The sequence below is a fragment of the Pseudorca crassidens genome, chromosome X (assembly GCF_039906515.1).
Source record: "Pseudorca crassidens isolate mPseCra1 chromosome X, mPseCra1.hap1, whole genome shotgun sequence".
NCBI classification, from domain to species: domain Eukaryota; kingdom Metazoa; phylum Chordata; class Mammalia; order Artiodactyla; family Delphinidae; genus Pseudorca; species Pseudorca crassidens.
Window position 1 is genome coordinate 33712857 of NC_090317.1, and position 17529 is coordinate 33730385.

The 17529-nt window shown below is 33.5% G+C and overlaps 1 protein-coding gene across 1 annotated transcript in view; it reads right to left on the reverse strand.

Moving 5' to 3' along the window:
- Window positions 1-17529, reverse strand: part of HTR2C (5-hydroxytryptamine receptor 2C) — a 258251-nt gene that overhangs the window by 224159 nt on the left and 16563 nt on the right. The window contains exon 2 of the mRNA XM_067722943.1: window positions 9783-9844. The gene's annotated coding sequence lies outside the window, so the exon portion shown is untranslated. The remainder of the gene's footprint in view (window positions 1-9782; window positions 9845-17529) is intronic.

The following is a 17529-nucleotide window of genomic DNA, read 5'->3' on the forward strand; positions in this document are numbered from 1 at the left end:
AGTCTGGCTAATGGTTTATCAATTTTGTTTATCTTCTCAAAGATCCAGCTTTTAGTTTTATTTATCTTTGCTATTGTTTTCTTCATTTCTATTTCATTTATTTCTGCTCTAATTTTTATGATTTCTTTCCTTTTACTGACTTTGGAATTTCTTTGTTCTTCTTTCTCTAGTTGTTTTGAGTATGTAGGGTTAGATTTATTATTTGAGATTGAGATTTTTCTTGTCTCTTGAGGTGAGATTTTATTGCTATAAACTTTCCTCTTAGAACTGCTTTTGCTGCATCCCATAGGTTTTGGATCATCGTGTTTCATGGTCATTTGTTTCTATGTATTTTTTAATTTCTTCTTTGATTTCTGCAATGATCTCTTGGTTATTTAGTAGTGCACTGTTTAGCCTCCATGTATTTGTGTTTTTTTACAGTTTTTTTTCCTGTAATTGATTTCCAATCTCATAGTGTTTTGGTCAGAAGTGATGCTTGATACGATTTCAATTTTCTTAAATTTTCCAAGGCTTGATTTGTTACCCAAGATGTGATCTATCCTGGATAATGTTCCGTGTGAACTTGAGAAGAAAGTGCATTCTGCCACTTTTGGGTGGAATGTTCTATAAATATCAATTAGATCTGTCTGGTCTCTTGTGTCATTTAAAGCTTGTGTTTCCTTATTTATTTTCTATTTTGATGATCTGTCCATTGGTCTAAGTGGTGTGTTAAAGTCCCCTACTATTATTGTGTTACTGTTGATTTCTCCTTTCATGATTGTTAACATTTGCATTATGTATTGAGGTGCTCCTATGTTGGATGCATAAACATTTATAACTGTTATATCTTCTTCTTGGATTGATCCTTTGATCATTATGTACTGTCTCTCCTTATCTCTTGTAACAGTCTTTATTTTAAAGTCTATTTCAACTGATATGAGTATTGCTACTCCAGCTTTCTTTTGACTTCCATTTGCATGGAATATCTTTTTCCATCCCTTCACTTTCAGTCTGTATGTTTCCCTAGGTCTGAAGTAGCTCTCTTGTAGACAGCATAAATATGAGTCTTGGTTTTGTATCCATTCAGCCAGTCTGTGTCTTTTGGTTGGGGCATTTTATCCATTTACATTCAAGGTTATTATTGATATGTATGTTCCTATTACCATTTTCTTAATTGTTTTGAGTTTGTTTTTATGGGTCTTTTTCTTTTCTTGTGTTTCCCGCTTAGAGAAGTTTCTTTAGCATTTGTTGTAAAGCTGGTTTGGTGGTGCTGAATTCTCTTAGCTTTTACTTCTCTGAAAAGCTGTTGACTTCTCCATTGAATCTGAATGAGATCCTTGCTGGGTAGAGTAATCTTGGTTGTAGGTTTTTCTCTTTCATCACTTTATGTATATTCTGCCACTCCCTTCTGGCCTGCAGATTTTCTGCTGAAAAATCAGCTGATAACCTTATGAGATTCCTTTGTATGTTATTTTTTGTTTTCCCCTTGCTGCTTTTAATATTTTTCTTTGAATTTAATTTTTGTTAGTTTGATTAATATGTGTCTTGATGTGTTTTTTCTAGGATTTATCCTGTATGGGACTCTCTGTGCTTCCTGGACTTGGGTGACTATTTCCTTTCCCATGTTAGGGAAGTTTTCAACTATAATCTCTTCAAATATTTTCTCAGACCCTTTCTTTTTCTCTTCCTCTTCTGGGACCCCTATAATTCGAATGTTGGTGCATTTAGTACTGTCCCAGAGGTCTCTGAGATTGTCTTTAATTCTTTTCATCCTTTTTTCTTAATTCTGCTCCTCGGTAGTTATTTCCACCATTTTACCTTCCAGCTCACTTATTCGTTCTTCTGCCTCAGTTATTCTGTTATTGATTCCTTCTAGTGTATTTTTCATTTTAGTTATTGTGTTGTTCGTCTCTGTTTGTTCTTTATTTCTTCTAGATCTTTGTTAAACATTTCTTGTATTTTCTCAATCTGTGCTTCCATTTATTTCCAAGATTCTGGATCATCTTTACTATCATTACTCTGAATTCTTTTTCAGGTAGATTACCTATTTTGTCTTCATTTATTTGGTCTTGTAGGCTTTTACCTTGCTCCTTCATCTGTGACATATTTTTTGCCATCTCTCTCTTTTTTTTTTTTTTATGAGTAGGATTGTGTTCCTGTCTTACTGGTTGTTTGGCCTGAGGCTTCAAATACTGGAGTTTGTAGGCTATTGAGTAGAGCTGGGTCTTGGTGCTGAGATGAGGACCTCCATGAGACCTCACTCCAATGAATATTTCCTGGGGTCTGAAGTTCTCTGTTAGTCCAGTGGTTAAGACTTGGAGCTCCCACTGCAGGAATTTTGGCCTGACCCCAGGCTCATGAACCAAGATCCCAAAAGCCACCAGTTCACTTGGGGTTCCTCCTGTCTCCTTGGGCATCAGAGTTCCCCACTAGCAGCCGGCAGGCACCCTAGTTGTGGGGAGACATTAACTTTGCATCTTCCCACACTGCCATCTTGACTCCACCTCCTGAGACCATTTTTTAATTTTCAGTTGTCAGTTCTTAGGTGCCCTTTTGACTTTGCTGTGTGCTTTGTAACAGTGGAAAAATGGCTTGCCTGCCTTGCTCTGCCTATCTTTGTGATACTCATTTCACTATTCATCAATGAATTTGTGAACCCTGATCATTTACATCAATGCTTCTCCAAAGCTTTCAACTGAGAACAGTCTGTAGTCACTTGCAGAGAGTCCTGACCTTTCAAATGCATTTTGTCCTGGTTTACTTAATCATTTCTATTCTCTTTTTCCCTCCCAGTGTACCAGTACTCTCTGGAAATTCTAAAATGTGGAACTTAATAGCATCCCCCACTTCTCATTCTGCTCACTTGACACCACTACTCATTAAAACTGGAAATTATTTAGATATGCATATAAGTAATTCCCATTTCCTTTGAGCCTTCTCCACCTAGGCAGGCTTGTTGTTCTTATGTCACACTCCTATGCTTTCAGTTTAGAAACCACTAATGCTGTTGCTTGCCTATAGCTCTCTCTTTCACTTCCTACTTCTTCTCTGTCCAGAAAACCATTACTTCTTCAAGGCAGCTGTAATGTTTTCTACAGAACCTGTCTTACCACACACCTCCAGCCTCAGGCAAAGTCACCCATTGGTACTTTATGGACTAGCAGTGTGGTCGATAGACTACAGGTTGTTTTTGTATGGCCTATGAGCTAAGAATGGCATTTACATTTGTATATGGTTGGGAAAAAAAAAGATGAATAATATATCATACTAAGTGAAAACAGTATGAAATTCAAATTTCAGTATTCATAAAGTTTTCTTCGAACCTAGCCCCACCCATACTCATTTATGTGTATGTTGTCTATAGCTGACTTCATGCTACAACAGCAGAGCTGAAAAGTTTCAAGAGACCATATGGTCCACAACATCAAAAATATTTACTATCTGACCCTTTTCATAAAAAGTTTGTTGACTCCTGCTGTTACCTTACTACTCCAAATATAGGCCGAGCACCAGCAGCATCAACATCACCTGGGAGCTTGTTAGAAACGCAGACTCTCTGGCTCCTTCTCAGACCTAATGAATCAGAATCTGCAGGTTTAAAGGATCCCTAGATGATTCTATCCACAGTAAGTTTTGTGAAACATTGCTCTAACACTCATTGTGCTGTCTTAAAATTGTTTGTCGATATTTTAACAGATGAAAAAATGGAAACATGACTAGGATATTAAACTGTATGAGTTATGGCAGATATATGTAATTTAAGACAAACTTGGGCCACTGCAAGATAGCAAGTGAAATTCAGTGGAATAAAAATAAAGTACAGTATGAGACTAAAGTAGAAATGAGAAAGCTTCATTAGCCAGGAGGAAATATGAACTAAGAATTAGACCACTTAGCGATGTATTCATTTAGTAACATCACATTTCAATTATATTAATATATATATTCATTAAATATATTCCATATATTCATATAATCAATTATTATTCATAATTAAATGCAATATATATATTCTTTTTAAATTAATTTTTTATTGAAGTATAGTTGATTTACAATATTGCATTAATTTCTGCTGTACAGCAAAGTGACTCAGTTATACACATATACACATTATTTTTCATATTCTTTTCCATTATGGTTTATCCCAGGATATTGAATATGTTTCCCTGTGCTATACAGTAGGACATTGTTGTTTATCCATTCTATATGTAATATTTTGTATCTACTAACCCCAAACTCCCAGTCCATCCCTCCCCCACCCCCATTCTTTTTTAGTGTGAAACGTAAGCTCCATTAGCAGTAATCCTTAATACTTTACAACTTATGCTTAATTCATTTGCCACAAATTTGAATTTACTTATTTAATAATGCATAGCAGTGATATAATTTGGTTATGTGAATATGAAGCTCTTAGTGCATGGAACAGGGCAAGAGAGACTTATTCAATATCTTTGTTGGACTATTCAACAATTCATATGTGGTATTAGGCATTTATAAAAGTGTCAGCTGCTTGTATAGCTAATGTTACATTTAAAGTCATGGCAATACTTTTACTGCTGTCAAACTTAGTAGGTAGCTGACATTTGAAACCCTATGTTAAGGCCTTAGTAACTGAGGGGTCTAATTTTTCACCAGGCTGCAATATTTATAACTACCACTGGGGAGGAGTAGAAAAAATCTTCTGCAATTGAACAACCACAGATTAACCATCACAAAAAGTTACACAAATGACTTTTAATAGATAATACCTAAATTTGTTCATTCAGTTAGTCAGTCAATGAACAGTTACTGAATCATATGTTGGGCACTCTTCTAGTCACTAAGAATATAATACTGAGCAAAAGCAAATACAGTCCCTGATCTCATGGAGTTCACATCTAGTGTAGGCCATAGCAATCCTCACCTAATCACAAACATAAATGTATAATTATGGACTGTGATAAGTGCTATGGTGGGAAGTTACACAGTGTTACCTATGAGGGTATATAACAGAGGAAACTGACTTAGTCTTGGGAGGTAGGTAGGCAAGAGGGCTTCCCTGTTCCCAGAAGAAATATCTTTTAGGTTATGTTTTGAAGGTTTAAAAGAAGTTAACTGGCGATGTGTTAGGAGAGGTGGGAAATGCAAGGAAGTTTTCACAGCAGAAGAGAGAGAATGGTGAGTTCAAGGAACTGGAAGTAGACCATGCCGCTGAAGCATTCATGAGGAGGGTGAGGGGAAAGTGTAAAATATGATGCTGAAGAGGTTGACAGGGGCCAGATCAGGTGGTCCCTTGTAAACCATGATAAATATATGGGTATTTATTCTAAGAGAAATAAGATTTGGAAGAATGAATTTGGGAGTGCAAATGTATAATTGGGTGCATATTAGTTAGGAGCCTATTCCAGTACTCAGACAAAAGATAATGGAAAGCCAAACTGGTATAATGATGGTAGAAATGGAGTGAAGACATTTAGGAGCTAAAACTGACAGGAGTTAGTGATGAATTTGGTTATGGGACATAAGGGATAGGAAGATGTTCAAGGATGGCTGACCGTTTCTTGCCTAATCTAGCTATCTAAGTGATAGTGCCATTAGCAATGATGCTAAGAAACTTGCAACACATTGAAAGTTTGTTCTCTCGTAATCAAAACCCTATGAAGTCAATGAGAATACTCAGTGGAATGGCAGTTAATTATATACAGATTTTAATGAACATACCATAAATATTTGATTTTCATGTTTTCTTATTCTCTATTAGTTTAGTACTAGCTTATTAGTATCTCTAAAAATACAAATAAAGATATTTAATTTTGAGAAATTTAAATGAATGACCATACCTAGATTTATAAAAAGGGAATATTTCAGAAAGCAATTGTTGGCAAGCTAACCTATGCAATGTATTACTTGTCAGGATCACATGTATAATTTTGGTGGAGGTAAAGTAATTTTAAAATTTGAGTTAAAGAAAAAACAATTAGAGTAAAATGCAATAGAAACATGACTCAATACACAAATATTCATTTCACACAACATATAAAAATTCCACTCCACTAAAGTATCTGTATTTTATTTTTAAAATATGTGGTATTATTTAAATTAGAGCAATATGTACTAAACTTAAGACTAATAAATATTTTAAAAGAGTGAAGTAAAAAAATCAACGTTTATGTCATAAACTCTTTGATCATGATATCCTCTTATATGACATATATTAATTTGCTTACTGCAGTTACTTAAGTTATACCCATATTTTATATTTAAGGAGATATAAATGTTTTGAAAATGTATACTTTAAAAGTGGAAGCATATTTTGAAAGGCATATATCCCAAAACAGAAAACATACATGTGAAATTATTTTACTGTTATTATCTAGTATGGATGGAAATGTAACTCTCCTTTGAAACTGCTGGGCTACTTACCTTTCCAAAATAAAGTAACTTTCACTTCTTTTGAACAGTTGAAATAGCTTAGGATGTGTACACTCTAAACTATTGTCAGCCTTGGTGGATTTTGGTGCAGGCTACTCAGAGTGAAAAATGTGTATGGTACGTGGTTTTTCAAGTTATCAATTGGCTCAATTAGATTATTAAAATCAATAAATATTTCTTTAAGTACTTAGTTAATGCCATGTTTTTCAGTTTAATTGATTATTATAAAGGACCACTTAAATTTTTGGAATATTAATAAAGGTAAAAAATGTGAGGCATGTGGAATTGTCTTACAAAGGCTGAGGTTTTCCTATGCTTTGAATGTGTATATATATTCATTTGCTAAAAATCATGCCTGATTGAGTACCTCTCTTCTAGAAGTGCCATTATTTTACCATTATTAGTTTGTTATTATTGAATGAATTATTGAATATATTATTAAATACATATTATGTGTGAGATATTGTACCATGTTAGTTCCTATAGGTGACATAAAAGACATATACTCTTCACGGGACACACTATATTCTGTTACTTAACACTCAATTCTGTATATATTTCATGAGTTTTAATTATGTATTATTTACTTTAACCAAATGAAGAGTTGAAGAGTGATAAAATACACTTATTTTATCAAATCCAAGAAATTAAACTATTTGTGAATAAAGCAACTAAGTACAATACACTGCAAAGTGAAAATAATGGAATTGTCTATCAATGTAGGTAATACTTGATTTTTGTTATAGTCTACTTAGGTTTTAACTAAAGTAATTTAATTATCTAGAGAAAAAACTCTGCAATAATAGACACTCAGTTATATATCAAAGAACTCATACTGAAAAAAAATTCTAGGTGAATTTGTATTTATTCTTAGCAATAGAAGGCCACATAAATAAAAGGTTAAAAGATAGAAGATAAAATTCTTAAATTGTTAATATATGTGTCAAGAGAGCGACAAGTATAAATCCTACCATGACAGTGTAGAATCAATGTATGTACACCATTTCTTCATTACATTAGTGTTTTCTGAGAAGAAACTTTAAATGCTAATATGGCTTTACAGAAAAAAGATAATGTTTACTTTTGATACTTACTGATATTACAAACCTTATCCAGCTCAGGAGAAGCACAGTTGTCCAAATGATCATTTTTCATAGGAGACTTTGAATACATTACCTAAATTATTACCTTGACTGTGATATACGTATTTCACAGTAGCATAGGTAGCATAAGTAGGGCTTTAGGGAAGGTCTTACTAAATTCGAATGACAGCTGGAGACAAATCAGGTCAACTGACTTATTTTTTAAGATCAATTGAATCTTATATAGCTAAAATAGCCACAGAAATCACCAGGTACCCAACATTTTAAAGACTTGGAAAATATCATTTTAAAGACTTGGAATGTACACATATACATTATACATTATAACATAACTCTTGGTACTCTTCTATATACAGTGAGAATTAACACATTTAACATTAACAAAATTATTTACCATAAATAACCAGTCTCTAACCTTTATATTAAGCAGGTTGTACATATATTTTTCATGTCACTAACATGCCCTGACAAGGCCAGCCTTTCAGAGAAGTGAAGTAGGCAACAACCTTACATACCCACGTGATGAGATTTGGGGCACATTTTCTCTTTCAGCCCATCAAGAAATTCAGTTGTTGGAGCCACATTTTCAATGTTAAAACGTGCCTCTCTGGATGGGATAGGACTTATTAGGTATTGCCACCCTAGGATGAATTTGTGTATCAGATCTTCTCCAATTAAAAGCTGGATAAGAGCAAGATGTCAGCGGGTGTGTGTACAAAGAGGGGTGCACAAGCCTGGGAGAAGAGCAAGGAGCAATCATAATGGAGACAATATGGTAAGGATGGAATAGTGCTGAAAGGGAGATACTAAAAATAAAATTGACTTACGTCACATTCTACTAAGGCTGACATTGGTCTTTACTACCTTGGTCTTTACTTGGTCTTAAGGCAAGGCTTATGAGGCCATTGATTTATGTGAGATGGCCTTGTGTGAGCACAGTTTGAAGCTTGAGAATGTAAACTTACCTGCATGTGTACCTTAACCTATTTCTCCAACACAGTGAAAATATTTGCAGGCAAGCTAGGATCTTCACAAACTTATAATGAGTGACTTCCTGTGCACTCTGAGGAGAGCTGCTGGGGCTCTTTCAATTTTTACATTTTACACTTTTTAAATTTCATTTTTTTCTCTTTGGAAAGCTGGCTTTCAATAACTTTTTCAATACATACTTGACAAAGGAAGTAAAACCTTTGTCATCATCGTAAATGATGATTCATTAAATAACAAAGCAAGACAGTTTAATGGTCGCCATTCTAACTACTGGTACATTTTAATACAGTCATTTTAATGCAACTGTCTTGATGTAAAATCACCATTCTCTTCTTCTATTTTTTGATTATCAATAATGCATATAACAGACATTCCCAACCCTATTCCTTCCCTAATCTCTTTCCAATTTTGATAGAGTTCCACTCTCTATTTTTGTGTTACTTAATTTCATTTATATATTGAGTATATATTAATTTTATACTAAATGAGTCTGTTAAAATTTTACTGTCAAAGTGAGTTAACCTCCACGATCATATCAGTTCTTCCCCCAAAACTATCATTCTAAAAACATTTTGTGGTATTAAATATATGTATATGACTCTGAGAACACTCAAATTTAATTGAGAATCCCCTCTGCAGTTTGGAGTTTAAAATAAGAGACCATATGTTGACCCACCTTACCTAACTTGTAATATATTTTACCCAGTCAAATAATCATGCTCAGGAAGCCTATAGAATGCTGAGTTGTCCATTCTCTAGAGCAGTGTTTTTCAGCATTTATAACTTGATATCCCCTTTTGAGAAACAAAGTTCAGTTTTCCCTCTTATTCTTCCTGAGATTTTCAGGTCGATCCACCAGGAATATTTTCAAGAGGTTTGTTTTGTAAAATTTATAATAGGAAAATAATAACTGGATTTCCTATGCCCCAATCTTGGATATAAGAGTTTGTTTCTTAAGGAGAAAATGGAGCATTTATATTTTGTAACTTAATTGTTCTTAGGCTATCTTTTAAAAATATATTTAATATAAAGTCAGGTGATGGTTAACACTTTGGCAAGGGTGTCTGTTGATCACATTATTTGGTAATAAGATAGACTGAGATCTTTTCTAAGGTGGCATTAAAATGTCGTTTACCAGTTAAATAATATTCTTCTTCAGATATGGTAAGTCACTAATGGCAAATGTTTTACTAGGTCAGAGGTAGGTCTAAATTAGCTAAATAATAGGAATCACCTAAATATAATGGTTGAATATTATTGCAAATAAGAGTCCTCGGGCATGTTTATGGGTATACTTACAATTATTTTTGAAGGACGGTGATCATTGGCCTACAGATGCTCATGGATATTGGCTGATAACCCTAAAAGGAAACATTTAGAAAAATGCAATAAGAACTCTATAAGTAAGGTAACTATTTACACTATTCACGTATAAGGCATAACTGAAAAGTAATGAGGCTGATATCCATTAGCACCAGAATAAAGACAGTCTCATTTATACAAAATGAATTAAAAAACAAACAAACATTAGTATAGGATGTATATCAGTGTCAGTCCTTCAGTTCAAGAAGAAATTAAATATCAGCTAAGTATTATAAATGAATCAGCAAAATTCTAAGTCAAATATTAAGTTAAAACATAATTTCACATAAAATAATTACAGACCAGGAGTAGTTAAATGCTATTTTACCCATAGGTATTAAAATGATACTGGAAGCTGGAAGGGGAAATAGCATTTGAAAAATCACCATTTCAGTATCAATTATTTTAAAAGTATCTATTGACAGTATTTGTTTTGGGATGTGGAAACAAAATTAAAACAAATATTAGCTAGCTACATTTTTGCAGTAGGACAAATTAATTTGGTATAACAACATTAATATTTAACATGTTTTAAGCATAAGAAGTTTCCCAAAGCACATAAAACATGACCCAAACTTTTAAATACAAAGATTTTCTTAAAATATAAAGCTGTGGGAACCCACTTAGAGCCCCCACAGAGTTGGTATACAGATTATTTTAAGTTGAAGACATTTTGAGATTCAATAGATGCAGAAAAAAAGCCACTTCGGAGCTTCCCTTATCTGACTAAAAACAGCAACTTCTGGGAAATGAGGCTACCATAAACCCCTTCTCCAGGGGAGTTTTATGGCTCTAAAGATGTAAAGACCACTCATACCTGTATAGACAAACATTACCACAATCTTATCGCCTGTCTGTTCTCCTAAAAACCCATCTGTCTTTCCAAATGAAACTTACTTGTTTTTCCCATAGAAGCCATTCCTTACCCTTCCCTTCTCCCTGCTAAATTAGGTATATATGCCTTTAACTTGAACCATTAAACAAGCCAGCTGTTTTCTTTTGTTGCTCCCATATACATGTGAAATAAACCTTTTACTGCTTTTAATCTCTCATTTGTCAGTTTAATTTGCAGTCCTCAAGAATAGAACCCAACAGGGTAGAGGAAAAGATTTTTCTCCCCTACAAAGCTAGTTCTTTCCTTCAGCCAAGTAAGTAGAATGGTGTGCTTTAAAGACCAGTTCTCATGTGATGAGAAATACATATGAAATGTTAATTATCATATTATTTGAAGACATTAAAATATTTTATTAGCTCATAATCATCAATATAAGTTAACATGTTTGAAGCATAGTATACAATATTTATGTGATAAAATTTAAGGCCACAATTTAAATAATTTAATGTAATTACCCCTTTAATCATCCAAGATGCAATGGACTATAAGAACAAATTGTTGTATTTTTCATTCCTTATGACAGTAAATTAAAAAAAATAGTTCTGAATTCAAATTAGTAATAAACAAGTTGGATAAGAGCTTTGCTATTTTAATCTAAATTTCAGAAAATACATTTAATGTTATAAAAAAAAAGTTGAACCAGGACTTTCTTATCTCTTTTACAGCTCCAAATAATACAAAGATTTATTGAAATATATATGTGAGAACACATGATCACATTAAACCTCTATTTTAATGAAATGGTAGGGGACTTATAGTATATAAAAACAATTTCTTCATGAAAAGGGATGTAAAACTGGTTCTACCTAGTATGTTTCAAGAAGCTGAGGTACAAAATTAATAGCCAACTTGGAGCAATGATGAGACTCCATGCTTGATGAAGTTGGTGGCCAAGTTATTAGTCTATACAATAACAATTATACATAGCAATGCAGTAAAGCATAAAACCTTTTAATACACAGTAATGACCTGTTCTGCCTGCTGTAGCGCCCACTTAATTTCACCAACCAGTACAAGTACCCTTGCAGGGAATGAAACGTTCGTAGTCGGAGAACTGCTGCCAATGGAATTACAGCCCCCTAGTGGTTAACTGTGACTATTGCAGTCAGAACAATGTGAGCTGTGATTGTGGTTATGCCATTTATTCATGAAGGATTTATTTATTGCAGGTTCCCACCCCCACCCCTTGGGGAAGGATTGAGATATCTTATAATGGAGCATTTCTGTTCCTTCATTAAGAAAACCCAATATGACAGTTAAAACAATTTCTTCAAAATCATCAACTGAAAATATATTTTCTGATGCTTCTAACATTTCAGTGTACATTTAAAAATTTTAATTAATTTTGAAGAAGTCTGGAATACCCTAGGGGAAATTAAATTTTTTCTCAATTTCTGTCTCTCTTTAGCCTTACTTGATTTGCCCCAACCATGACATTCTTTATATTAATGTTTTGCCTCTATCATACACTCTCCTTTCCCATCTTTTTCTCTCATTTATACATAAGCCTAAGATATATATTATTATCAACGTTCTGTCATTTCAAGTTTCTATCCATCTTACTGAGTAGCTATTTTTGTAAATTCCCCCATGACTTTTATAGATTTTTCTCCTTTGCAGGCTAGTGACTCTACATAGAAAAAAACAACCTCATTCTACATAGCAATCCAAACACCATACAATTCCCTCCTACAAAAATAGCGCATAGGATATTTTTGAATCTCATATGTGCAATCCCATGACCTCTGAAGCTATTTATAATTGATTTATAAAGTGACAATAAAGGCAATTTTGTGATTGTGCAAGACAGATTTTATCCTGCTTTTCCTGCAAAAGTATTGTTCTTTTGCTTTTAGCCTACCCTGAAAAAGGATATTATAAAACAGTACTTTCAATTCAAAATTGTACTTTAAAAGTCCTAAGAACTCTGTGAATATTTAATGGATGAGTTCGTTGCTTTTTTTCCCCTCAGTTTAAATAATGGGGAAAAAGCAGGCATTTAGAGTAGAATGTCTATCAAAGAAATGCCTATCTTAATGTGCCTAAAAGCTATTAAAGTGCCAGCTCAATCCAGGGTTGATGAGTAAATGCTAACATTACAAAAGAGCTGAATGTACTTTGGAAAGACATGGAGAAGGGTCATCTTTCATTCAGGATCAAAACACGACCACATTCAAACCAAAAGTTACCCTTTACTGCCCACTTTGACATTTTAAAAATCTTTTATACTTTTTATTATATGTAAATAATACTTTATTATATGTAAATTAAATATGTATACCTTTAATGAAGTATAATTTACATATAATAAAGTGTACATATTTAAAATATAGTTTGATCAGTTTTGATGAAGGTATACACACCTGTGTAATTGCCAGTGAACATAGAATGTTTCTGTCCTCCTGCTCCTTTGTAGTCACCCTCACCCTCACCCCCTAACTCCAGGCAACCACTTTCTTACTTCTATCATTATAGATGATTTTTGCCAGTGCTAGAAGTTCATAAATTGAACCATACAGTACACTCTTCTCCTTTTCTATTTCTTCTACCTTTTTTTCAAAACATTTTTTTCTCTCACCGAGTCCTATGTAAAGACTATTTAAAGCAAACATATCCCCTTGCCTTATCCTGTTGATTTATTAATTTAATTTTCCTTACCTTTCTCTTCAAGTTACCATGGATTTTTTAATATCTCAATCTTTGTCTAACACTATCCTGCCTTTTAAACTTACTGTGTCATGTCAAAGAGAGCAATGGAATAGACTATTGGTGACACTTGGAGCAATGAATCTGAAGTCCAACAGAGCATGGCAAACCAAAGGAGCAATTACAAATGACAAAACCACTGGAGAAAGCTTTCAAATACAAAATGATGCATTTTCTATCACATCCTCATATTTAGCACAATGCAGATAAACACAGTTATTTTCTAGTGTGTATAGAGCATATTTACTAAAAAAAAAGATTAAAAGAAGTATTTGGGGATGTAAATAGGATTTTAAATGTAAATTTAAATAAAATTTATATATTTTATTAGACATTATGAGATTGTTTTAATGAGGAGTCTACTAAATAGTAGATATCAATATGATATCTTGGGTAGAAGGTTCTAGTTTTTATATTCAGGTTCTATGTACTTTAAAAAAAAATTTGATGTTGGCAGCTAAAATGTATACCAATTGAAAGTTCCTACTAATGTGTTACGCTACACCACTATTGTAAAAGAATAAAGCAAAGCCAATCAGAAGAGAGGCAGTTTTGTTTCATAAAACTCTTCTGAATAGGTGTAATTTTAAGGAAGTATGTTTCATATTAGAGATTTAGAAAAAACAGATGGCAAGCTTGAATCAACTGCTTCTTATGGCATTCAACTGCAAATAGCATATACACAAAAGTTTTCTGTTGTAAATGCCTCATTTCTGGAAAGGATAGTCATGTTTGGCAAGTGCTGATTGGATAGAATGGAAAAAATGAAAGAAATGGACTAGAAATTTAAGTTTACTGAATTTGAAATTTAGGTTTTCCTAATTAATTGCTTTTGAACGGTAGTACTTTGAGGATGTCTCCTTTTTGATTGTGCAGGGCTAAAGTAAAATTGAGTAACAAAAATAAGGATAATAGAAGTTCAGATGCAAAATTTTATTGCATTCGGAAATGTGAAACAATTAAGGATTTAGCCAGATAAGTCAAGACCTTATTGCCTGGCACTAACCACAAAGTTTCTTTTGTTTTATTTGCCAACTCCTCAATATAAAAAACCTCTCTGGACTTCCCTGGTGGCGCAGTGGTTGAGAGTCCGCCTGCCGATGCAGGGGACACGGGTTCGTGCCCCGGTCCGGGAGGATCCCACATGCCGTGGAGCGGCTGGGCCCATGAGCCATGGCCGCTGAGCCTGCGCGTCCGGAGCCTGTGCTCCGCAACGGGAGAGGCCACAACAGTGAGAGGCCCGCGTGCCGCAAAAAAACAAAAACCAAAAAAACCCCTCTCTGACATTCTCAGCAAGTACATCTGTTAAAAGTTTGCAAGTTTTCAGAATAAGCAAATCTATAGTGACAGAAAGGATTTCTGGTTGCCTAGAGCTGTCAGAGGGAGGGGGGGCTAGGGGAGTGGAGAGTGACCGCTAATGTGTATAGGGTTGCTTTTGGGGATAAAAATGTTCTACATTGTGGTGATGGTTGTACAACTCTGAGTATACTAAAAACCATCGAGTTGTATACTTTAGAATGGGTGAATTGTATAGAATGTGAATTATATCTCAATAAACTTAAAAAAGAGATCTTGGGTTAAATCCATTTCAAATGAAAAATCAGATCTTAAAATAACTTTGAAAGATAGACTGATTGTATTATTTAAAAATCTATTGGGGAATACATTAATTTCACATAACAACTGTGTAAACATTTATATCAATACATCTAAAAATCATGAAAGGCCAGGTTTTAATTAAAAAATAATAATTCTAATATCTGAAGCTCTGCATGTATAAACAAAAAGTATCATTTTGTAGTAATGTGGAAGCTGGGTCAGGACATTAAAAAGAAAAACTAAAACAATGACAAATATGTCAAGATGACTAAAACATTACACAGTCTTTTTTTCAATTGAATAAGATACATTCAAAGGTCAATTTTTATCCAGCCTTTTTCTTGCATCAGCAAATATTTAGTGTTTATACTTATATAATGACAATGATATGAACTTTTCTCTTTGAGATGACTCTTTGATCTTAATACCAAACTATGCATACCAGTAACTTCTCTGGTGAGGAAAGTGTCAAGTCTAAGCATTCAATAAATGGCCAAGTAGAAGAAACTCTAGATTCTTTATTATGGGCAAAAATTGTGTTTGATTCTTCATTTTAACTTCTCTAGTCACGGTGATATTCATTAAAGGTTATTTTGGGGGGCTCTGTACCTTGTTATGCAAGCTTGTATCTTCCTCTCAGGTTTCTTTTTGTTTAAACTGTACCAGCATATATACAACTGGTGATTTTAATTAAAAAATATTTTTAAGCTATTGAGTTCAGAATTGAGTTAGAAATTAGTGATAGATTCTGAATACTCTATAGGGTTTAGCTCTGCATAGTATTTGGAAACTGATTCTTAAAATATTTTTATATAGCAGGTGGATTTATTTGGTATGCTTTATTTTTATTAAAAAACATCTAGTCATAATATTTACTCAACTTGAAGTGAGAAGCTTCATTGTAAAAATTATAGAAAATATGCAATACAAAATATTTTATCAAACTGAAGTTATATACCAGAAGAAAACATTTTAAAGTTATAGAAAGACATAAAGTGGAGCTTTACAATTTGACATTAATATGATTTGCACTTAAAATGCAGGTGCCATGTTTAGATTTGAGTTTGTTAATTATGAAAATATATGACTATATGAAATTAAATTGACTATTAATATGAAATTAGATTCAACTAGAATCAACTAGTACTATGCTATTAAGATACAAAGGCAGAATGGAATTTCATGATATATGTAGTCAAAATGTTTCTTATGTTATTGTGACTGCCTTTTTTCCTAGTAAATATGATTTGGGGGAACTTAAGGTGAAACTGTCTGGTCTTTTTTCTTCTACTGTTTACTGAAAGTTTATTATGTGCTAGGTTCTTCATATACATTATACATTATATATCCTAGGGTCAATCCCTCAAGGAACAAATTATTATCCTCATTTTTAAGATGAAAAAGCTTAGATCCTAAAACCTATTTAAAGTGCTCTTTAAAACTATTCCCCAAACTACCCTTAGAACACTTGCTTACTCTATGTTAAAGAGTATATAGATAACAATATTAATCACTCCAAATATAACAATAATCTTCATTAATAAACACCATCTTCCAAAGCTTTAAGTTAATTTTTTTTTAACCTTTACCTACTCTAAATGCTCTTAATCACAAAAATCTATGATTAAATAATTTGTGTCTGTCTTTTTTAAAAAACATTATGATTAATTTCTTCCATTTTCCTATTTCATTGCCAATTACTATTATTAGATAACATTTTGCACACTTTTTCCATCTTTATTTCTATTAGTAAATGATTATTCTCTCACCTTTAAAAATGAACTGAGATCTTTGAAAATACACACATTCTTGATTTGTAGAAGTTGATATATGACTAATGTCTCTTAATTTGTCTTCCATTTAGTTCTTTGAGAACATTCTCAGTGACTAAGTAATTGTTATCCCGAGAGCATATTTTTTTCCATGAGTATTTGGGATATTTTTAAAATGTAAGGCTGTTAAGGTGCCATGGTAAAAGTATACACAACCTTTGTGGTCAGACAGACTTAGGTTTGGCTCCAGGCTCTACCCCAGATTAGCTATGTGTTTGGGTATGTGACTTAACCTCCCTATGTCTGCATTTCCTATTTATTATGGTGGCTGTGAAAATTACTTAAGGTAATATATGTACTTTGCCAAATGCACTGACTAGGATATGATGGGGGCTCAATACTTGTTAATTCCTTTCCCTTCCTCTCCTGTTTTTACCGGAGGTTCCCATGATTTCTTGCCTGAACTACTTCTTACCTCAAAGATTCTGTTCTATATTTACTATATGGAATGGTAAATATAAATAATTTCAGTAATACTATAGTTTAAAAGTTCTGATAAAAAGTTGGATGAGGGCTTCCCTGGTGGAGCGGTGGTTGAGAGTCCGCCTGCCGATGCAGGGGATGCGGGTTCGTGCCCTGGTCCGGGAAGATCCCATATGCCGCGGAGCGGCTGGGCCTGTGAGCCATGGCCCTGAGCCTGCGCGTCCGGAGC